This window comes from Chelon labrosus, assembly GCF_963514085.1.
Source record: "Chelon labrosus genome assembly, chromosome: 11".
In the NCBI taxonomy this organism is placed as follows: Eukaryota; Metazoa; Chordata; class Actinopteri; order Mugiliformes; family Mugilidae; genus Chelon; species Chelon labrosus.
The window spans coordinates 576,049-601,039 of record NC_140344.1 but is presented as its reverse complement, the minus strand read 5'-3'; the positions used below and the strand labels follow the sequence as shown (position 1 = coordinate 601,039).

The 24,991-nt window shown below is 41.3% G+C and overlaps 1 protein-coding gene across 1 annotated transcript in view; it reads right to left on the bottom strand.

Annotated features, from left to right (window-relative positions):
* Positions 1-22,056, bottom strand: part of ripor1 (RHO family interacting cell polarization regulator 1) — a 116,512-nt gene extending 94,456 nt beyond the window's left edge. Inside the window, exon 1 of the mRNA XM_084555222.1 lies at positions 21,594-22,056. The gene's annotated coding sequence lies outside the window, so the exon portion shown is untranslated. The remainder of the gene's footprint in view (positions 1-21,593) is intronic.
* Positions 22,057-24,991: the final 2,935 nt, after the last annotated feature.

Genomic DNA, 24,991 nt, shown 5'->3' with positions numbered 1-24,991 from the left:
ACCGACCAAAACTCCCTTCGTGTAACTACAGCTCTCGACATTACCCGATTTATAATGATTTTCACCTCGTTTAATGCTTCTGCCTTCGTCCTGGAAGAAGACGGTAAAGCTCAACAAGGAGACAGCCATAGTTCTCTAGTTACGTACATTGTTCGAGACGAGAGATGTAGTTCACTAAGCGATCTCATACAAAACCTAATGTTGTTAAGCTTATTTACGTCAAATAATTTATCTCTTGACGTGAAAAATTATCTTTCAAATTCACACACATCATATGTGAAATTCATGCCACAATTCGATCGGGACCAGAAAATAATTATGATCTCTCCATAGACTGCCGTTCATATTTTTTCGAAAGATAGGTACCATAACGCGGAAGTAGAGGGGCGGGACTTCGGCTCTCTATTTGATACCATCCCAGGCCACCACAACCCGATTAACGCAAAACACCAAGAGTGAGTTAGGTTGAGCGCCTACTGATGTGACAGTGTAAAACAACAAAGGCCCCACATGCACCCACACACAGCTTTTTTCTGTTTCTTTCCCCTACAAAATATTGTTTGCTGCAATACGCTGTACTCAAATCACATAAACTGAAATTAAAAAAATAAATGAACATGATTTCTATTTTATTTCATCTATTATTACACTGTTAAATGTGTAGTCTGCACATTTAACAGTGTAGTAGTAGATTTAATAAAACAGGTTACACCATCATCCACCTAAACTTGAGACCAATCTTATTTTTAATGTAACAGGTACTAGACTAGTTATAAATTTGACCACTGTGTCAACCATAGTATCATACCACAAGTGAGAGGTACACAGGTGGTGCACTGCAGATGTGTAGGTTTATTCTCTGTAACAATGAACAAGGAACTTCAAACACACACAAAAATAAATTTAAAATATGATAAAACAGTCACAGTGAGTAAAAAAAACGAAAAAAAAAAAACGCTACAACGTTCACTCACTCATGTAAAAGAAAAATTAACTTATAAGAACCAGCAATCAATTCTCACCGCTAGTACACCAGCAGGCAGCGCAGTTGGACACTGCTTTCTGCCATCCTATCAGTGATATCCTCTTTGTCCATTTCCATCAGAATGAGAACCTCACAAAAAGAGAGGAGGTGTGTTTGTGCGGTTTGTGCCCAACGTTGCTGCTGAGCAGAAGCATCACTAGGTTTTAAGGATGGGGGGGCTTAGACCCAAGGAGATGCACAGGATGTGAGCAAACGAGCACAAAATTTCACAAACAGCTAGCAAAGACTGAAAAATTATTTATTAGTTATTAGTAGTTATTTATTAGTATTTATTATCAGTGTTTTTTTAATACCGTACAACAATAAACAAAGGTTTGCACAGTAGCAGAATGTTTACAGCATTAACAAGAAAAAAAATGGCTACAATTGCAAGTTACTGGGTGGGTGGAAGCATCAAAGAATGCCATCTGTTTTTAAGGGTGGCAAATCAGTCTATCACTCTCTTGTGACTCAGTCACCCCAAATATATGGTAAAGAGACTGCACACTGACCTCTATAAACAACCTGCACACGTGCCCACGCACCTGAGTCTTGCAACCTCAAGAAATCTTGCAGGGACTATGGCGACATCCGTCTCCAAGTGCTCCACAGCGTTGCCCAGTGCCGTTCCACCGACCTACATTCAAGAACTTCAAAGTCGAGTATATTTGACACCCAGCATAACCTCCAGCAAAGTGCTCCTAAAGGTGGTTCCTGTCCAGCTTCACATTAATTCAGAATCAGAATACTTTATTAATCCTTCAAGGAAATTGTTTTGTTGCTCACCTAAAGTGACAGTTGCTAGTTGACAAAGCAAATACAATAAAAGTAATACAAAAATATATAAAAAATAAAGTAAGATGCATTTAAAGTAACAGAAACAGTATTGCACAAGTATTCACAATATACAGAGGTAAGAGGTTGTAAATAACAATTATTAATTATTAAATTAACATCATCTGAAGTGTTGAGAGTGTTAAGAGTGACCAACACTCAGTGGGAGGAGTTATAAAGTTTGATGGCCACAGGCAGGAATGACCTCCTGTGGCGTTCTGTGGTGCATTTGGGTAGAATGAGTCTGTTACTAAAGGTACTCCTTAGACTGGCCAGTGTGTTGTGGAGTGGGTGAGATGAGTTGTCCAGGATGGTCTCTACTCTTGCCAGCATCCTCCTCTCAGACACTGTGTTCAAAGAGTCCAGCTCCACCCCTACAACATCACTGGCCTTGCGGATCAGTTTGTTGAGTCTGTTTGCGTCTGCCACTCGCAGCCTGCTGCCCTAGCATGCAACGGCGTACAGGAGCGCACTGGCCACCACAGACTCATAGAACATCCTCAACATTGTCCGACAGATGTTGAAGGACCTCAGTCTCCTCAAAAAATAGAGTCGACACTGGCCCTTCTTGTACAGTGCCTCAGTGTTCTTTGACCAGTCCAGTTTATTGCTGATGTGCACTCCCAGATACTCCTCAACATGTCCACCTGGGCCCCCTGGATGGTAATAGGGGTCACCAAAGCCTTTTTTTCTCCTCATGTCCACAACCAGTTCTTTTGTATTCGTCGCATTCAGCTGAAGGAAGTTGTCCTCGCACCATGTGACAAAGTTTCCCACCACAGTTCTGTACTCAGCCTCCTCAGCATCACTGATACGTCCTACTAGGGCTGGGTATCACCAGGTACCTCGCGATACGATACTATCACGATATTTTGTCCACGATAACGATAATATCACGATACAGCGATTCTGCGATAATCGATATATTGCAAGAAATTTCATCCACAATACATCACGATATCTGTGTCTGAAGAAATTCTGAATTTATTAACAGAAATTCACAAAAAAAATGTACATTTCAGTGCATTATGATAACTGAAAACAGCTCCTCTGAGAGCTGATTATGCCACCTGCAGTAGAAAAAACACGTTCCGTACACTGGTCACTGGGACACACAGATGTCTGATGACGGAGATTGTTGGACTCTTCTCCTCGCATTAGAAGCATGAATTAGAATTGAGGCATGCCTCAATTTCTATTTGAGCAAAACGAACTACCAGTAGAATGAATAAAAACAAGATTTGTGTCTATTTGAACCTATAAAATACTAGGTTCATTTATTGAAAACGTACAGTTACCATAACATGGTATGCATACAGAACATTAACAACAAATGAGCGGCGCGACGCGGTCAGAGCGCACTGAGGACAGTCCGCTGCCGGTCGGCGGTCGCGCCGGTCCGGCCCAGAGCCGGTTGCGGCACACCGCCACGGAGGAAATGCGCCCGGCGGGGGCCGGCCGACGCCGGGGAGAGGTCCCGCTGAGGGGATCCTCCCACACCGTGCCGCCGAAACCCTGACCTGCCGAGATGGTTCTAATAAATATACTATTAGAGACCGGCCTTTATTTTCCTCCGCTGACACAAGTTTTTCTCTACCGCCTTCCGCCATTTTCTTCTTCTTCGGCTAACTTCTTCTTCTTTGTTTTATTGGCTGCTTACATGTTCAGCGTCCTTGGCCGCAGCACCCATTTTTATTCATGCTAAGCGCCATCATGTGGTGGCTTGAAGTAGTGTCAAAATTGTAGCAGGTTTTTGTGAGAGAATTTGTTTAGAACCGCTGTATGTTTATTGTTTAAATATCGATATTTGGCGTCAGTGTATCGATAACGTGCCGCAAGACGAAATAACACGATATATCGTAGTATCGATATTTTGGCACACCCCTACGTCCTACTACCGCAGAGTCATCAGAAAACTTCTGAAGGTGGCAGGACTCTGGTAGTTGAAGTCTGTGGTGTAGACAGTGAAGAGGAAAGTGGAGAGGACTGTTCCTTGTGGAGCCCCAGTGCTGCTGACTACCCAGCAACACACCGTGTTGCAGCTGCACTGTGGTCTTCCAATGAGGTAGTCAACGATCCAGGACACCAGGAAGGCATCAACCTGCATGGCTTTGAGCTTGCCACCCAGAAGAGTCAGCCTGTTGGTGTTAAAAGCACTGGAAAAGTCAAAGAATGTGATCCTCACAGTGCTTGGCGGTTTATCCAGGTGAGCATATGCATGGTTGAGCATATGCATGGTTGAGCAGGAAGATGATAGCATCCTCTACTCCAAGTCGTGGCCGGTAGGCGAACTGAAGATGGTCCAGTTGAGTGTCCACCATGTCTCGCAGCTGTCCCAGAACCAGTCACTCGAAGGTCTTCATTATGTGGGAGGTCAGGGCCACCGGTCTGTAGTCACTGGGGCTGCAGGGGCGTGGTGTTTTTGGCACTGAGACGAGGCATGATTTTTTCCACAGTACAGGTACCCTCTGTAGACTCAGGCTCATGTTGATGATTAGTTGAAAGACTCCACACAGTTGGGTGACACAGGCCCTAAGCACTCTGGGACAGATGCCATCTGTGCCTGCAGCCTTTCCTGCCTGGGGTGTCCTCAGCTGTCTCCTCACCTGGTCAGCTGTGAAGCAGGTCGTCGTTGTTGTCCTTGGTGGGGGGTTGCTGCTATGCCTCTGGAGAGGACTGGTGGAGGAGGTAACGGTGGGGGGGGCAGGGCCATTAATAGGAGCAGGAGAGCTGCTAGGTGGGGGAAGGTATGGTGATGCCATCGTTGGTGTTGATGATGATGATTGGCAGCTCACAAAGGGGTCTGTAGGGGGTTGGGTGGGGTCCACTGTGTCAAATCTGTTGAAAAACAGGTTTTGTTCATTGGCCCTGTCCACACCTCCCTCTGCTCCACTGCCAGCTGGTTTGAAACCAGTGATGTTTCGCATGCCTCTCCATACCTCCCTCACATTGTTCTGCTGGAGTTTCCCCTCCAGCTTCCTCCTGTATGACTCCTTAGCCTCTCTGATCTTTGCCTTCAGGTCCCTCTGAATCACTTTCAGCTCCTCATGGCTACCGGTTCTAAAAGCCCTCTTCTTGGCATCCAATATGTCTTTGAGGTCACTTGTTACCCATGGCTTGTTGTTTGAATAACAGTAGACAGTCTTTGTCAGGACAATGGAATCCACACAAAAAGGTATACACTCCATAAACCCACCCAGTGCCCTCCAGTCCGTTCGTTCAAAACAGTCCTGAAGTGAGTGGTAGGCCTCCTCAGACCACCTTTTCACTGTTTTGGTGGTGATTGGTTGTCTCCTAACCAGGGCACATAACAGGATTTGAGGTGAACCAGGTTGTGGTCTGACCTGCCCAGGGGGGGATGGGGGAAAGATCTATATGCATCCCTCACGTTAGCATACAGCAAATCCAGTCTCCTCTCTGGTTGGGCAGTCAACATACTGTATAAAATTAGTCAGTGTATTTGTCATAGAGACATCACTGAAATCACCAGAGATTACTATCAGCACATTCGGATGTTTGGTCTGTAGTTTTGCAATGATGCTGTGAGTGACGTCACATGCCAATGTCGGGTTCACAGATGGTGGGATGTAAACAGTGACGGCGAAAACATGGGGAATTTCCCTCAGCAGGAAATACGGCCTGAGCCCCACAGCCAGTATATTTGCGTGCTAAAGCGTGCTGTTTCTAACCTTGCTCTACGTTCACTTTACTAGTCCCAGCTTCACTGTCACCACCTTTTTTTAAATATTTGTTAAGAAAATCTTTAAGGCCTCTATTTTCTTCTTCTCTTCTTCTCTTTTCTTTCCTTTTCTGAGCACCGGACTAGTGCTGACCGGACATTTTGAGCGTACTGAACTTCAAATCAAATGGCAACATCAAATTTTGATCAGTTTTTGTGTTGGGGGTGGGGGGGGGGTTCTTGACCACTATTTCAAGGACAATAAGGAAGAAAACAAATAAACAAATAGGCCTATTTTAATTTATTTTTTATTTTTTAATTATTCCATAATTTAATTAGGGCCCAGTTCTGAGCCCCCCGTCTACCCTGGGCCCGGGACAGCAGACCCATTTGTCCCCCCCTATCGGCGGGCGTGGCCCTGCGCACTGTACAGACAGATAAAGGTTAACTTTGAGATCTCCCCCAAGGGCATACCACGGAAGAGGTTCAAAGTTCAGGAAAATATACAGCAGCAAGTGTGAATCTAGTAGAGCAAACCTACCCTGTACAGATGCTTCGAAAACGACATTCCCACTTGCGAGGAATACCACTAAAGTCATTCAACAAAGTACGGCCACTAGTGTTGCTTGGCTCAGATCACGCACACCTCATTACAGCCACAGAGCCAACCCGCAGAGGATCGAACGGTGGACCCATAGCCAGCCACTGCCCTAGGATGGGCTCTGCAAGGGGCAGAGATGTATGCCAGAGCAAACATCAGTGCAACAGTGCCTTTTCACCTGCCCAGATGACCTCCTGTACGTCAAAAGGTTATGGCAATTCGATGTTTTACCTTTCCAAAATGAGAAAATGGTCATCCACTGTCATGAGGATCAGGATGCCATGAACCTCTTGGAAACGAAGGAACAGCAACTGTAAGTTGAAGGAGTCTACTGCTATGCAACCCCCCTCCTGAGGAAACTGAGGGCACCTTGGCTCAACAGTTCCCCACATTCAGTCATGGCTCATCTGAGAGCCATAGAGAAGCAACTCCAGAAGGAACCAGAGAGAGCGGCTATCTTCTCAGCTGAGATCAACAAACTCATCAACGCTGGGTAAGTCAAGAAGCTTCAACCTAAGGAGGTGGAACAGTTTGCAGAAGCATGGTATCTTCCCCATCATCTTGTGTGCCACAACAACAAGCCACGCCTGGTCTTCAATTGCTCATTTCTACACCAAAAGATTGGTGTAGACTCACTGTAGACTCTGTCATGCTAATCATTGACCGATCACTTCCGAGAGCTCAATGGCCCATCGGGATGGATGTATCAGAATGGCAGAGGTCAAAGTCTACACGAGACCAGTTGCTCACCTTATAGAGCTTCCTGTACTTCAGGATGACATTAAAGACACTTGAAGAATCCATAATCTCACACATTTACAAGCAAACGTGGGGGCGGCTGTTAAGAATTATTCAAGTTAGGACATTTATAGATTCATGCTTTTATTTTGAAGTGGGCGTTTTATTTTGAAGGCAGTTTATGCAGTTCCTCTTCCTTTCCTCACGTCCCTTCATCCGACAGTGGTTTACAGTCCGTTTACAGTGGTGCGGCAGTCACTGATGATGTAAGTTGTGTTCATAGTGATGTTAAATGAATGTGTACATACTTACTTACCTTCTCTGATAGTGTTATTTAGTTACTGGTGTATATTTGCACAGTTCAAAATGTCCGTTTTAGCTCGTTAGTATGATCACGATTTTAGCATCATCTAAGCTAACAGAGTTTTTTATATCCTTTATTTTTGTTAGATATAGGGCAGAGGTTGTGCTAGACTTTTTCGTTGTATGTCATTTTGACTGACAGGGTCATAAAAATCCCATCATAATCTGTTTTTACCCGTCACTTTAAGTTTTTAAAATGATAATAAAGATATATTCAATAGCATTTATTTTTCTTAAAGTTTCATTAACTTAAAGTACTTTTTTTCAGAACAGTATTGACTTTAAATGGTAACAAAAAAACAAAAAAAAAACAAAACAAAACAAAAAACAATAGCAACAAAAAAAGTTTCGGCTGCCGACACATCTTGTCCGTACTCGGAACGGGACTGCTAGCATAAACAGCTCTACGGTACCGTAGGGTTGAAGTGCTTCGGTGGTATGCAAATTCCATTTTGGTAGCCATTAGCTGCATAGGCATAGACACATATACATATATACTGTATATATGTCCATGGTCTATTAGCCGAGCTCTGACGTGTGCATCAGTATAATCGGTGTACCAGGAAATCGTGCACCGACAAAAGTTCCGCGATGTTTGGAACGCAAATTGCGATGAGAGACGGGCCAATTAATAAGGTCACTCGCCACCAAGTGGTCAGGGATGTGAATTGCAATCTGTCAAAATTTTTCCGTCAGATTTTTCCGTCATATTTAAAAAAAAAAAAAAACGGTCAATGATGGAAAATATGTGACCCCTGATATAGGGGTGCACGATAATTATCGGTCCAATAATTATCGGCCCGATATCTGGAAATTATGACGTCATTCCGATAAGTCCGATATCATAACAAATGGCCCCGATAATATATAATATATATTTTTGTCAGTACTGCGGTGTGAGTGGTTGTTTTAATCAATCGCTCCAACTCCCAGTGAATGCTGCGTTCAAGTGGCATCGGTATAATTGGAAAAACAACATTCTGGCTGAAAAAAATCTTTAAAATACTCCCTCATGTCGGAAAACAACTCGTCAACTTGGTCATGATTTTGGTAGTAGCTGCCATTACCCGGGATGTTACACATAAACCACAGGAACATAAAAGGTCGGAAAGACGACTCAAACCAGGGACAGGGAACTTCCGTCACCACCTGAATGCAGCACAACGTGCATATGTTTGTAAACAAACAACATGGCGGCGGCGGTGGTGTGGGACTTTTTCCAAGTTTCCGAGGATGACATTTCTCTGGCTGTTTGTAATAAATGTTTAATAGAAAGTGCCACGAGGTGGAAAAATCAGCACCAGCTTTAATACCTCAAACATGAAAAGTATTAAACACCACCTGTACTCAACAGGGGTGCTCCTTCGTCAGCGGAGTTTTGCCTCATTCGTTCAGAAAAAAAACATTTGACCGCTGTTATAAATGATCACATGAAAAGTAAAAAGCATCGTAAGTGATGTTTGTTTGTTAGTAATGAGAGTCTTTACTAAAGCTGCAGTCCCTGAAGCTGCTGTCCCTGTAGCTGTTAACTAAAAAATAAATGAATCCAAGTAAGAATTTCCATATTAAAGTATTTCATATGAGTACACGAATGTGATTCTCTGTCATATGTGGTTTCCTCAACACGAATGTCTTTATTCACCTTCATTACAGGCGATTTGGTGTGTATGGAAACTTCCAGGGCTGGAGTTATAATCGGAGATTTGTGCAGGCCTAATTAACATCAGGGCGGAGATCAATAAATAACTTTATGTGTGTGCAAGTCATGATGTACACACATAAAACAGCACTGTTCTCGGTTCTGGAGCAGTGGTAGAGAGCCATTAGAGACAGACACTGTTAAAAAAAATCCATGCGTCCCAGATGATGTCAGGGTTTATCGGCATACAGAGCACAAAATCTGGAGATGCATTTGGAGATGCATGTTAATGCAGGATCTGAACACATGTACCTAAAGCTGGTCAACTGAAATCAGATTACCCAGATCGGATCTTAATGCAAGGTCTGAACAGGACCTTTGGATCGTAGAAGCTTACTTTACTGGTTAATTTTTTACTTTACTGGTTGCTTGATAATGTCGATGAGATAATGGAGTATGCACACATAGGCGTCATTTTACATATCCTTAGTATTTCAATTCTCTTATGTAAGCTACTAACACGTCAAGACCCTACAGTAGTAACAAAACGTTTATCAATATCATCATCCTTGAATTCTGCTCAATGAACAATTTAAAACCTCCAACACAGTGACTTTATTCTTACAAAACAGTTGCTAATTTTTAATGCATTCTGAGTGGCATAAGATAGATTTAGCCAATCAGGTACAAACCTTATTGTATTGCAGAGTACAGACTGACAGATTGAACTATTTTTTTTTTTTATCAAGTACAATGAGACAGGTCATGATCTGACACTGTTCCTAGTTGAAACATACTGCCTAGCTGAGTGTTTGTGTGTGGACTTTCTGGTTAATCTCCAGCTAGCCAATAAGCAGCTTAACTGTCACTGGAACACACTAATTATTTGCCTATAGTCAGTCTACATTAAGGACCACCTTCTCACCAGGTCTGTGCTTGCATTAGTGCCTTATTATTATTATTTGCCTTATTAATTCCAAACAAAATACACAACCACTATTTTGAATAATTGCCTGAAAAGGAAAAACACCAACAGTGAAGTCTATTCATTAGTAATGAGCCTTTTAAAATATTGTCTACTCTCTCTCTCTCTCTCTCTCTCTATATATATATATATATATATATATATATATATATATATATATATATATATATTATGGCATGCCGTTCAGGAAATTAATCTTTGAATATATGGAATGAAACTTGATGAAACTTTGAATATATTGAATGAACCTTGAATATATTGAATGAATCTTGAATATATTGAATGAATCTTGAATATATTGAATGAACTTTGAATATATGGAGTGAACCTTTGAATATATTGAATGAATCTTGAATATATTGAATGAACTTTGAATATATGGAGTGAACCTTGAATATACTGAATGAATCTTGAATATATTGAATGAACTCTGAATATATGGAGTGAACCTTTGAATATATTGAATGAAACTTGACTGACGTCAGACTTCACGGCAGTGCCTGTGGCCATCTTGTTTAGCGTGTGGATGCTGCAGCAAAAAGTGACAGAGTGACAACGAGTCAGGCCGATCGCAATCTCGTTGCGGCAATATTAAACAATGAGGACATGATAAACACACTGGCGTATGCGTGTGCGGGCCAAAATCCTCCCGATACCCCTGCCCAATACCCTGCCCGTTCTTCTAACTAATCAATACAGTACATAATTATACTACCTTTTTTGTTTTTTTTTAATATGGTACTTTAGAACAGAAAACCAGAAAAAGAACATCTCCCAAGAACAAAGGGGAGAGAGAAAAAATACATGGATAAATAATATGAATGATAGTAATAAATAAATAAACAACTAAGTAAAAATAAATTCAAAAATAATTAGTTAGGTGAAGATAAATCAGTAAATAAATAAAAAAGACAAAATAAATAAAATAAAATCCAAGGGGAGGCAAAAGAGAAAAATTAAAGGCGCAGTAGGCAAGTTTTATAAAACTAACTTTCTGTCATATTTGCTGAAACTGACCCTATGTTCAAGTATAATTGCATGAAGCAGGTCATTTAAAAAAAAATCGGCTCCTCTGGCCCCTCCTAGAGCCTATAGCGCGATTTGCAAGACATCCACCGCTCCACATCCAGATGCACCAATCACGTCCAGGGGTGTATCTAACAGAGTGTCAATCACTGCTCATGGACACGCATTTCATAGCGCCCTCCCCTCCCTCCACCACCTCGCACCACTTGGCCGCGGGCGTGTAGAAGGAGCCGGGATGTAATCCTCGTCTGAGGCCTGTGCCTCAGCTTCACTCTCAAACGTCTAACCGCATCAACAGGTAGCGGTCATATATCTACCACATAGCAAATTGATAAATCTAAACTGTGGAATAAAACGCCACAATGAATGCTTCTAACTGTTACTGATAGCAAACATCACCGATGTAGGCTACTTTCAGAAACATCCTAACCTTGGTTTTGTCCTAAAGTTGACTATTGCTAAATATTTTGACCTAAAATTATTTAGCAATAACGAAGGGTATTATAAAAACTATTTTGTTGTTACGTCGGTGTGTTCCATGCTAGTTTGTTTACTCGCTCTCTCTCGGTTCTCTGCTCGTGCACAGTATTCCAGGGCCAATATGCACGCGCTCTATCGTGCACAGCGCTCCCTTGTGGGGGGAGGGGCTTGGGAGACCGTTTTGGGCTTTAGCGGAAAGTGGGGAGGGACTGAGAAGTTGTCGATGTTCAAATATTTTGGCTAAGTCCTGGATTTTCGCAATCCTGCCTACTGCACCTTTAATACTAATAACAATAAAAAGTTACTTAAATAAAGGATGCCCAGCATGCTCACTAAAGACTTGATAAGATAAACAAATTGGATGCATCACATTGATTCAGTTGGAGTCCAGAGAGGTGAGGGTGTTTACATATGTTATGAGAGGATGCCATCTTTTATAAAAATTGGCTGTTGAACCCCTGAGGGAATATTTTACTTTTTCCAAAGGCAGGAAAGACATTAAATCCCTTAACCAAGAAGTAGTGGGAGGAGCGTTCTGGCTTTTCCAATGTAATAGAATACGTCTACGGGCTATGAGAGAGGCAAAAGCAACAACATCAGAGTTGTTCTTAGTGAGACTAGTTGGAGTACGAGGAATCCCAAAGATGGATATCAGTGGGCAAGGCTCTAACCTGATATTGAGGGCATTATTTAATGATTTAAAAAAACATGACCAGAAATTGACTAATTTGGGGCAAGAAAAAAACATATGAACATGGTCTGCTGGAGATAAACCACATCTGTCACAGATATCATTTGTGCCTGGAAATAGCCTACTAAGTCTGTTTTCTGTGAAATGAATTTTGTGGATAACCTTAAATTGGATCAAACTAAGATGAGCACAGGAAGATGTAGACTTGACCTTGATCAGTGCCTCTCTCCACCACTCATCAGTCAAATCAAAGCCAAGCTCCCTTTCCCAACTATGTTAAGATGCATTGTATGGGAATTTGATATACTTGGCTGACATGCGGATAATTCTGTCGTGCATGGCTGGCATGGCTCTGCTCAGCGTTGACCGGCACAGTCCTGATCGGTCAGACTAATTGTTTTCACATTTATGACAGCATCACATCTAAGTGTCGCCAAAGGATCAACAGCTGTAGAAGCCAGTGTACGCCAGTCATGAGGTTGGCATGAGGCACGTACATGTTCACGTTGATTTCACTCTTAATACATCTTAACTTTGTCCGTGAACAAGAACATACGGAACGTTTTTGTGCGCACACACCCTACATACATGAGGCCCCAGGACAGCCTTCTTTCACCTGCGTAATATCGTCAAAATTAGGAACATCCTGTCTTAGAGTGATGCTGAAAAACTTGTTACTATTGCTGTCAATCATTACTGTCTGGTTCTCCAACTAGCTCTTTAAAAACCTCCAATTGATTTAAAATGCCGCAGCATGAGCATTGACAGGAATTAGTCAGAGAGATCATATTACTCCAGTTTTAGCTTCTCTTCATTGGCTCCCTTTAAAATCTAGAATAGAATTTAAAATCTTCATCCTGGTGTTATTTTAAATAAATAACTGATATGCTGCCACTCAGGGGCAACCTTACCATGCACCACAGTCTCTCATTATCCAGTAAGCCACATAACAATTTTTCAAAAATCTACAAGTGTACTGTACTGATGCTGTGTTCAGCAGCATCATGAGCATTACAGGGTCCTCACACTGAGCGTAACACTACCAAATGCCAATAAATAAGTGATATCAGGGGTTGCGCTAGACTTTTTCGTTGTCTGTCATTTTGACTGACAGGGTCATAAAAATCCCATCATAATCTATTTTTACTAAAATTTGCCTATTCCATCAGTCCTAGCAACGTGCTTTCATCCAATTCCTCCAAGCTCTGACGTGTGCGTCAGTGTAATCGGTGTACCAGGAAATTGTGCATAGAGTTTAGTTCCCACTGGCTCTCACGTAACATTCATCCTGATTAACAGACTAATACTACATAATTTTACATTAGTCTACACAGGTGTATACTGTTCACCCGCTGATAGACAACAAAGGTCTATTTCTGAAAAAGAAAACGTTTAGCACAAACCTGAAGAAGATAATATACCCATTGTATGATAGGAAAATCCCATGAGTGTGTGCAGTGTGCAACTTCTGCTATGTATAGGGCCCTATGAAATCTGTTTTATTTTTTCCCAAATTCCGTTTTATTTTCTTCCCAAATCCCGTTTTTTCCATTTTAATTTCTGGGAATTTTTGGTAATTCTGTTGTTTCCATTATAGTTTTTGTCTCTCACAAGTCTCTCTTGTCTGTGAGACAGCTCACAATCAACTGAGCTGACTGGGAAGTAGATGAAGGGCACAGCCATCTCTGCAACTCTTGGGAATCTTGCACTCAGGCGTGTCCAGTAGTTTGCAAGCTCCATATCAGTTGGCAGGGGGTCCCTGGAAACACATTGCTGATAGGCCATCCACTGCACACTGAGCTCTGCTGATGGGTTAGCCATGGGCTTTAATGTTGAGTAGGCTTTGATCTGCCTTTCCATTGCTGGAGCCTGTCTGGGATCAAAGACCCTGGTCAGCCTGTACACAACTCTGGCTGGATGTGTGTCCCAGTGCTTCGAGAATCTTGTGAAAGCCAAATGAAAGGCATCATGGAGATTGTCCAGCACGTTCTTCTTCTCTCCAACCCCCATTTTCTTCAGTAGCTCCTCTGTCTTGGGCCCATAACCACATGTTTTTGCTGTTCCACTAACTAGGTAGGAGCCAAGGTCCTCCATGACATTGTATGCAGACACTGCTGTGGGTCTGTGGGTTCCTTCCAGGATGGTCAGGGATGTCATCAGTTTGGAGCAAGCTTCTCAGATGAAGGTTAGCTTGAGAGTGAGGGTCTGCACCTTCTCCTCTGTTTCCAACTGGCTCAGGATGTTCCTGACTGCCATGCCTGTTGACTCCTCTTCCAACAAAAACTGTCTTTACAGGTGAACATGCTCTGCATGATACTTGACAAACCAGCTATTTCATTTGGTACACACTGCTTCAGGAGGAACCTTGGCGTGCACACACTCCTTGTTGATAAGGAAGGCCACTCATCTTCGCTTTCTTGCAGGCTTCTTGAAGAAGACAAATTTCATCCATGTCACAAGTGAGGTAGCATCAGAGAAATATCTGTAATGCTGCCAGGTCTCACCCACCAGATTGATGATATGGCAGAGGCAGCTGTTTGGCATTACTCCTTTCAGGACCTCCCTGTATGCTTTCAGACAGTAGGCGGCATTATCTGTGACCACTGCCCAGGCATCATTCAGATCCAGACTGTTGCTATGGAGGGAGGCTAGTATGGCTTGAGAAATGGCTTGAGTAGTTGCATCTATCCATGAAGACAACATCCACAAGAAAGTATTGGTTTTCAACTCCTGTAATAAAAGAAGAAAAAAACATTAGCTCACACATGTAGTTCTAAATGTCTGTTTCAGTTTTTGATGTAGATTAAAATAATAATAATAACAATAATAATACAAACATATATTGTGTGGCTATACTGACATGATTTTGATTTGATAATTTTATTTTGAACATGTAAATTAAAAAAATATATCAGTTAAAAAGAAAAGAGAAAAAAAGGGAAAGGAAAAGGACAATATTTCCACTTCTATTACAATTACAATCTACTGACTACAGGCTGCATTGTACTACAGGCTGTTAAATTCACATTAACTTACCAATGACGATGTTTAGGACGCTGCAGTCTCTTGCATCAGTGGTCTTATCCACAACAACGGAGTACTTTTTCCCACGGATCTTTTTTAGCACAGAGGAGATATGTTGCTCAAAAACTCGGGGGTGAATTTGGCGAAGGCTGCGAACATTTTCAGGTAGGGCTCCTCCCTGTTTGCAGTGCTTCAGTAGAAACGGATGTAGTTTTGTCATCTTTTCCAAGGGGATGTCAGCCTCAGCAACATAGCCACAAAATCTTCAATAAACTTTTTTTTCTTGAGTCCGATGACTTGAATGTAGAAGCAGTAACGCACGTCTGTAGGGACACGGTCTTGCTAGCATTGTTATTGTACTTTTTCTTGTTTCTTACATGGCTTTTGGACACTATGTAGTCACTGCACATATTTTTATGTTTACAGTCAACGGAGTGTTGACAGAATCTGCAAAACAACAGTTCACCTGACACATAGAAGTCGTTCGGGAACTAGGGATGTGCGATATTTCATCGTTTATGATATATCGTCAAAAACATTCCCCACGGTAAGAATATGTTATCCCGCAATAAAAACGATAAATTCCCATTGATGACGTATATATGTGCACGACACACTCGCAAACCAACACGTGTGGAATATTGACAAATTGACAATGGCGGAAGGCGGAGCAGATACACCAAGCAGCAAGGAGCTCGTTCCTAAACAAGGCTCCACCTCCATTATCTGGAACTAGTTTGGTTTTAAAAAGTCTGACATGGAGCAGCAATTTACAACATGCAAGGTTTGCAAACAAATAGTTCATACAAAGGACAGTAACACCACTAATTTGTTCCACCACCTCAAACACAAGCACAAACCAAAATATGAAGAAAGCCAGAAAATGCGCAAGGATGCAGAAGCAGCGTCGACTTCATCCAAAGCCTCCGGTGAAAAAACAACTCAGATGAAACTTGCCGATGCATTTGCTCATTCCACACCGTATGATCATCAAAGCAAACGGTGGAAAGAATTAACAGAGGCAGTGGCGTTTTGCCTGAAAGATATGTTGCCACTCCAAACTGTGGAGAAGGCAGGATTCAAACGAATGGTCCATAAAATGTAGGGCTGAACGATTTGGGAAAATAATCTAATTGCGATTTTTTTTCCCCAATATTGCGATTGCGATTTAACATGCGTTTTTTATTTATTTTTTATTTTATCCTCTTTTTTTTCCCAACAAAACAATGACTGACTTAAATATGAACGACACAATATTAGATACATTTAGTGTAAAATGTTTCTTTCCCATAGGCTGGGCCTATTTGTTAGAATTAAATGAAAAGATGTATGACTTGAAATAAATTATATTTTTGTTTAACTGCTCATTACAGAAACATTTGTGGCTTTGCCACTGTGCATTTAAAGGGAAACTATTGTTTTTTACAACCTGGACCTTATTTCTAGCACATAATATCATCGTTTACTCACCAATATCACTTTTGTTTCATTTGCACTTGTTCAGGAGATAATTAGATCAGCGTATATCCATACAGCGGGAGTGGAGATGATGTCTTCTGACCGGCGCAGTAGCAAATTACAGGTAAACAAGCCGACCGTCGCGAGTGCGCGCGCCGCTCAGAGACATCGTCCAGGTCAGAAGCTTATCATCCGCGTCGCTCGCGTCACGTGACCACCTTGTAATCGCGCAAGTTGCGGTTAGAAAATCGCGTTTTATCATATCGCGATATTATCGCAAATGCAATTAATCGTTCAGCCCTAATAAAATGGCACGCCGGGCTCGCACCAAGTGGTTGAGGAGGAACCGTTCACGTTGCTGCAGTTTAACCGCTTGTCAGTGGAGTACTCTCCTGGCTCCAGATTAGACGCTCGGTTGAGGGTGCGCCTTGCTCGCCTCCAGCTGGAGAGGGGGGAGCGAGAACGGGAGTTTCAGCTCAGCACAGAAGCGATGTGATTGGGATTGCCAACAAGTACAGCCTCAGAGAGGGTCTTCAGTGCTGGAGGGAATGTGGTAACCTGTCAGCAGTCTCTTCTGAAACCAACCACAGTTAATATGCTAGTCTTTCTGACCAAAAATCTTAAGGTGTGAACCTTGTCCTCTTTTTGAAAGAAGTACATTCATACAGATATTCCTGTGAGCCTCGTTTCCACATTCTTGTACACCAGAGTATTTCAGTGTTTACATGTTCATTTAAATTTGTTGAAATTATATTTGTTTTTTGTTTGTTTAATTTATCATGTTGTCATTTGCACTATTTTGTAACCCAACAGAAGAAATGGTTGTTGCATTTTGTTATAACATTTGTTCATTATATGTTTGAGTGAAGTGTTATGTATGTGAAAACTTGCACTAGTATCTTATTTGTGGCATGTTCCAGCCACTGGTGTACATACATATTTTTTCATCACTGATTGGATTTCATTTTCAGTGAACTTTTATTTATTTGTCTTGTTTCTTAATTTATCAGATTGTATTTGCAGTTGCACTAATTTGTGATTTTTAAAGGCTAAGTTATTTTTGCTGTTTGGCAGTGTTTGCACTGTTTTCTCACTGCCTGTGTGCCAAAAAGTTTGAATACATTTTTAATAAATAATTGATTCTGTTCTCACATTTCAGACTTGTTTAGTTGGTGTCACTCACTACATTTTTGCAATACAGGTGTACTACTTGAACTTAATTGATGTAGTTTAGTAGCCTTTATTATTATTTTGGTGATAGATTTATAGTCAAAAAGATTAGGCTGAATTGGTGTTTATTTATCGTCATTTTTATCGTTACCGTGATAAATACCAGAAATTATCGAGATACATTTTTTAGTCCATATCGCCCATCCCTATTGGGAACTGCTCAGCTCTGAAGACAGAGCCACTGGCAGCCGCTTCGCCATGCTTACAATGTTTTGAAGGGGGAGGGGCTCAGTCTTTGGAAGGGGCTGGTTGTGCCACCCAGATTTGCTTCCCTCCGTGCAGTTTTTTCCCAGACATACGTTCCTCTTCCATGTGAAAACAGCATTGCAGTCAAATTATGTCAAATTCCGCAATATTCCACATTAAAAAATAGATTCCGTTTTTATCAGCCAATTCCGCGATTCTGTGATCGCAGAAATCATAGGGCCCTATATGTATTTGTTTCATGTATCTTGTTTGCATGAATGTTTTCTTATTTTATGTCTTTTATTTTACTGTAAGCAGTAAGGTATTCAGGCCCATAAGGTGAAGACTTTAGTGCCATGCTCTAAACCCCAAACCATTGTGTTACGTCCCTCTGCACCCTCAGTGGCCTTTCAATTGCATTGCGGGTGTCTTTGGGTGGTTGGCGAGCTTAATCGCCCTAATAAGGAAGGCATGACTGAACAGCAAGAAAGATCATATTACTCCTTTTTAGTAGAGCTGGTCAGTTCCTGAATCACTCAGGTTAAAGATTTGAATCTTCTTACTGAATCGGGAATCACGAATCCAAGGTCTCCATTAACCCGGATCCCATGAGTTGGTTGGGTGGCTGCTGCTAAGTAGTAAAGCGAGTTAGAGGACTTACTGGAAACACTACGGATGATTCGGCTGCACTGACTCAGGTCAGAAGAATCATGGGAAACACCGCTGACTCCAGTGATTCGGTCGACTCGGTTCATTGACACGAGTCGGTGGACTCACCGAAAACACCACGGACTCAGACTCGGTTTCACTCCAGTCAGTGAATCTTTTTTTAGATTCTTCTTCTACTTTTAACAGGTGGGCGCGACCAACAACACTAACTCAAATGACTCAAGAGAACAGGGATCATTTTAGTGAGTGACTCACTGAGCTGAGTTTAAAATCCTTGTCCATGTTACACACTTTTTTGCCAGCCACATCTTCATAAATTGTGAATACACTCACATTACATAATGTTCATTTGATGTACATTTTTGTCATTCTATAGTATTTTTCATGTTATATTATCATTATATTATATTTCATAGTATTTTTTTATCATTTATTATTATGTTCTTTGTAGTATGTTTTTAATTTTAAAAACATTCAACAAGTTTAATGTTACTTATTGTTTTTACCCTTAGCAAATGTCTTTAAATATTTCAAAGTAAGAATATGGCAACATTGAAAATGACTTAATGCAGTGATAAAACTGCATATAACTGTAAAGAATCTTACATTTTCCTAGAGTCAAAGACTCACTTCAGACCTGGTACCACCATGTGCTTTGAGTGACCACATCACTAGTAGCCATCTTAAAGGTGCAGTAGGCAAGTCTTATAAAACTAACTTTCTGTCATATTTGCTGAAACTGACCCTATGTTCAAGTATAATTGCATGAAGCAGGTCATTTAAAAAAAAATTCGGCTCCTCTGGCCCCACCTAGAGCCTGTAGCGCGACTTGCAAGACATCCAACGCTCCACATTCAGATGCACCAATCAAGCCCAGGGGTGTATCTAACAGAGTGTCAATCACTGCTCATGGACACGCATTTCATAGCGCCCTCCCCTCCCTCCACCACCTCGACCTCACCGTGGGCGTGTAGAAGGAGCCGGGATGTAATCCTCGTCTGAGGCCTGTGCCTCAGCTTCACTCTCAAACGTCTAACCACATCAACAGGTAGCGGTCATATATGTACCACATAGCAAATTGATAAATCTAAACTGTGGAATAAAACGCCACAATGAATGCTTCTAACTGTTATTGATAGCAAACATCACCGATGTAGGCTACTTTCAGAAACATCCTAACCTTGGTTTTGTCCTAAAGTTGACTATTGCTAAATATTTTGACCTAAAGTATAACGACTATATCGTTGTACTTTAGGTCAAATTATTTAGCAATAACGAAGGGTATTATAAAAACTATTTTGTTGTTGTAACGTCGGTGTGTTCCATGCTAGTTTGTTTACTCGCTCTCTCTCGGTTCTCTGCTCGTGCACAGTATTCCAGGGCCAATATGCACGCGCTCTATCGTGCACAGCTCTCCCTTGTGGGGGAAGGGGCTTGGGAGACCGTTTTGGGCTTTAGCGGAAAGGGAGGGAGGGACTGAGAAGTTGTCGATGTTCAAATTTTTTGGCTAAGTCCTGGATCTTCGCAATCCTGCCTACTGCACCTTTAAATGACAGAGTTGGGGACATGTATGAGATCGCCACATTTGGAGGTGCAATTAGCACAGTAGCAGCGGCGTTACTACATTACTGTATATATGGACACTTTCAGCATTCAAACTATAATCTAAGGTTTGTGCAGGTCTCTGAAATAACACACATCAGAGCAGGGATTAATAAATCAACAATAACTCAAGATGAATACTGTGTTGAGTAATTGTCTGCACAATATTCTACTGTTCCAAAAATGAGGTAGGATAAAAATTATGTTATTTGCACTAAGATCATGGAACTGTGATTGACGCTTAAGTAGCCATTTGAGATGTATGTGGAATTGCCATTTTAATGCTTGATGTGAGGAGACATACTTAGAGCACTTGTGATCAGATCACCTAGGACATAAGCTAATACCAGGTCTGAATGAACTAAAACTAACTTTAACCATAGCAACTATCTGCCTTACTGTAACGTGAATCATAACCTTAAACCAAATTTACATCCTCACATTGTGGAATGACAATAAAAATATGATTGTATGAACAGATTTTGTATGCCTCCACAACATAATACACGTCTAGTCTGAGTAGAAGATTACATAGGATGTACAGAGGGGTTTTGTCCATAGGTTCAACCAGACTATAGAATGAATGCAGCAAGACCCACCGACCTGCAGGAACAACACATTATAAATGCTACTGTCTGAGGAGAAGCAAGCTCTAGGAATATTTGGATCCAAATATAAACTCCCTGACAATTTTCCAACTCACTAGTGAAGACATCTGCCTTTTGGGGCACATTTTGATCAGTTAACCAGAGGGGCAGATGTGAGTGCACTACTTCTGTCTGACAAAAACAAATGGGTCGACTTGCATCTTAAGGCCTTGGCTTCTGAAAGACATTCTTTATGCATACACACAGTGTCATGCAAAGCTAGCTTGTGAAAACATGGGAGTCTCATTACCTTACTCTCTCACACACAAACGTAACAAACACACTTTTTTACTTCTAACGCAGTGACTATATTAAATGAAATCTGATAACAACGGCATACTGACAGTGATTAACTGATCGACTTCACAAATTTAAGTCAAACCCTTAAAAACCCGTATGATGCACCCTTCGTAGAACACGGGGACAAGACATCACATGGGGTTTTCTGGTATATTCGGGTTACTAATTTTTCCATACAGAGGGAACCGGAGGAAGTCAGAATGACAGATTACAGAAGGCTGGGGTATTAAGAAAACGCTCTCTACACAAGACATAGAAGACGTCGTTTGCGAATGTACCAGCAAACAGTTAAACTCAAAACTACGAGGATAACTTTTACAAACATAGACTAGTGAGAAAACCAATATGTCTACAAGGCGAGTTAGATACGAGGGAAGGCATTTCGATATAGTAATAAAAACATTTGAGACAACGTACATATTTGTTGCGGTGTTCTCCTCTCCTCTCCTCGCAGAGCTGATGCTTATTTTGTTTATCCAAATTAGAAACCAAAGGCTCCTGACTGAGTGACAAATGACTAGGAGATCATTCCTCTCTCACTCAATCGGTATTATGCCGTGCCTAGTCCTGCAGTGATTAGCTTTCTACGCCAAAGCGTGTACTTTATTCGACAAACGTCAAGTGCCCGCAGTGAACATGAAAACTTCCGTTCGATATTTTCAAACTAAAAGAATGTGATTTAGTTTGATTTTACTTTTTCAGCTATTCAGTAACCCAGTTAAGGATACTCATCAGAGGTTTTCATGAAAAACTGTAAAACTGTTTTATTGTGATTTCACTGCCACCCCAGTGACCATGTTGTATCTCCGTAATACTAAAATACTTAATATAAAAAAGTCTTATGGAAGTGTCCAGCATAAGACTTTTTTACTCTGTAGTATATCTATTAGGAAAATTATGTGTTTTTTGAAAAAAACACGATTTCAGTTTAAACCAAGTAAGCCTTTAGATACAATAAAACTTGTTATTTTCTCTCCTGAAACCACTTGGTGGCTGAGCAAAAATGTTTGACTGTCCACATCCAAAATAATTCAAGCTCCCCAGATTGTCACCTAAACACTATTTATTTGAAACAATAAATGAATACAATGCTTAGAAGTTCACACTGGAACGATAAATAAGGATTATGATAATAAGGAGCAAAGATAAGGATCATATAAAACAATGTAGGAACTGCCTTGGTCTGAAAATTGAAGCCAATGCAGAAGTGCAAAACCGCTTGAGGCTGGCTCCAAGGGAGCAAATCCCCATAGATCCCCATGTTAAAATGCCCAACTTTACAGCAATATTAAACATGTTTACAGCCTAATTGGTGTCACGACCATCCGGCCGTGCTTGTAGTCAGTTTTGGAAAATTGTACACACAAATACCATTAACAAATACCGAATAAATAATGGCTTCAAAGAAATCTGCTCTTCAGTTTTTTCGGTGAGTGAAACACTGGTTTTATTCTAAATATGTTTGTACCAATTAGCAAGCATTGGTGTTCGCGCTTAACAAAACAGGCGCATTAGCTCAGCTTGTTAGCTAGCTAGTTATAAATAAGCCTTCAGGTAATTCATTAACTGCGATGTTAACGGGAGCACATTGTTGGTTGTCAGTTATTAAACCGACTTGTATCGAAATCAATAAGTAATATAGAAGTGTTGGACTTTACGATGATGATACCATTAAACCTACTGCCTTTGTATGAGGTTAGGAAAAATAGTTCACCTTATAAATTAGCTAACATGCATATAGTGTTAATCTTGAACTTGCTTTTGGCAAGATAACGTTAACAGATAACAGAACGTTAATGTCAGAATAGTTTAAAATCATTAAAAAAGTGGCGACCTATGTGCAATTACAGTATGATTTGCGTAAAATTATTAATGGCACACCTGAACAGGCCTTTGTTGCTACAGATGTCATACACATGTTCTCCAGTGTTGGATCTGTCATATTTTTATTTTTTATCCTTATGTCCTCGTGCTTTCTGCCACTGCTATTAACCAGTTACCTTTTTCTTTTGTAGGACACTTTGGGAAAGATAAATCTGGGCAACAAACACCACTAACAACAATAATAAAGAGGTTGAAAAAGATCTACAGTAAGCATGAAAGACAAAAGGAGTGCAAATACAAACAGAAAAAAAGTACAAGTTAACGAAGCTATAATGTCACATTTGAAGGGTTAAATGGAAAAAAATAATACCATATATTGACAGTCTTTAAATAAAGTTGTTTGTCCTTTTAAGACACTGTAATATCAGCAAATATCAAGCCAGTTCCTGCTATGTGTAGCAGGCATGGAGGAGACATCAAGGGTAGCCATGACTTGAACCAGTTACTGAAAGAATAATCTTGTAATAAATATAAATGTACCTTTTTCAGATCATAATGTCATTTATGGTAAGAACTTTAAACAGCAACCAGCACACGTAATGTTGTTTATTAACAATAGTAAATATATTAAATGAACACCCAGTCCACTAAAGTTGTGTAATATATGAATTAAATGATAAAAATATAACTTAAAAGTTTAAATCACAGCAAAATCAGCATACCCAAATCAACACTATCAGAGTTAATCTCAAGCCCGTTCATAGACATACCGTAAATCCTCTAATACAGGCCCGGGCCTTTATTTACTCAAGCGCATCGCGGCCCAGGCCTTTATTGGAAGGAGGCCAGAATTAGAGGCAGGCCTCAATTTCTATTTGAACAAAACGAACTACCAGTAGAATGAATAAAAACAAGATTTTGTGTCTATTTGAACCCATAAAATATGAGAGAGGGCGCAGTGAGCACTGATTCCACGACCCCAGGGAAGCGGCGAGGTGAGATGCGGGGGGTCGCTGTAAAGCTCGCGGCCGGAACCGGCGAGCCACCTTCGCCCCGAGCACTTCCAGGCCGACCAAGAGCCGGTCGCGGCGCACCGCCACGGAGGAAATGCGCCCGGCAGGGGCCGGCTGACGCCGGGGAGAGGTCCCGCACACCGTGCCGCCGAAACCCTGACCCGCCGAGATGGTTCTAATAATAGCCCCGGCCACTATTACCTCCGCTGACAGCGAGACCGGCCAATGTTGGAGACCCGGCCGGTAATGGAATACAGGCCAATATTAGAGGATTTACGGTTTATACATAGATGCCTCCTTGAGCGCTGGAACGTACGTCAACGTCGCCGCCATATTGGAGGAGGCAGCTCTTTCCCGCGAACCAATAGGAGTCAATGGAATTAACTTTATTAAGCGTCTTCTACAAAGTACTATAAGCATTTACACATTCACACACGAACATATATATTCAGGAAACCGATAAGAACCAAAAACAACATGTCTGTAACATTCTGAGTAGTTAGTGTTACAGGCGTTGTTTTTGGTTCCTATCGGTTTCCTCAATATATACGTTTGTGTGTGAATGTGTAAATGAAAGGCATTAACTTACAGCACTTTGTAGAAGATGCTTAACAAAGTTCATTCCATTGAGTCGTATTGGTTCGCGGGACAGAGCTGCCTCCTCCAATATGGCGGCGACGTTGACGTATTGCAACAACGGGCCAACCCGTTCAATGAGGCGTCTATGTATATATGTCTATGGGCCTGTTAACCTAACATGGTTAGGGTCAAACTTAATGCTAACCGACAAGCATGTTAACACCACCGCAGTTATACAGTCCAAGGGCAGACTGGCATACGGGGACACCGGGGATTTCCCTTCCCGGGGATTTCCATTATGTCTACAAAAAAAAGGTACTGTACACAGTATACAATTTTTGGACATGGCTGTGCACTTTGAGTGTACAAGGTAATTCCTGACATATTCAGCAGCAAAAA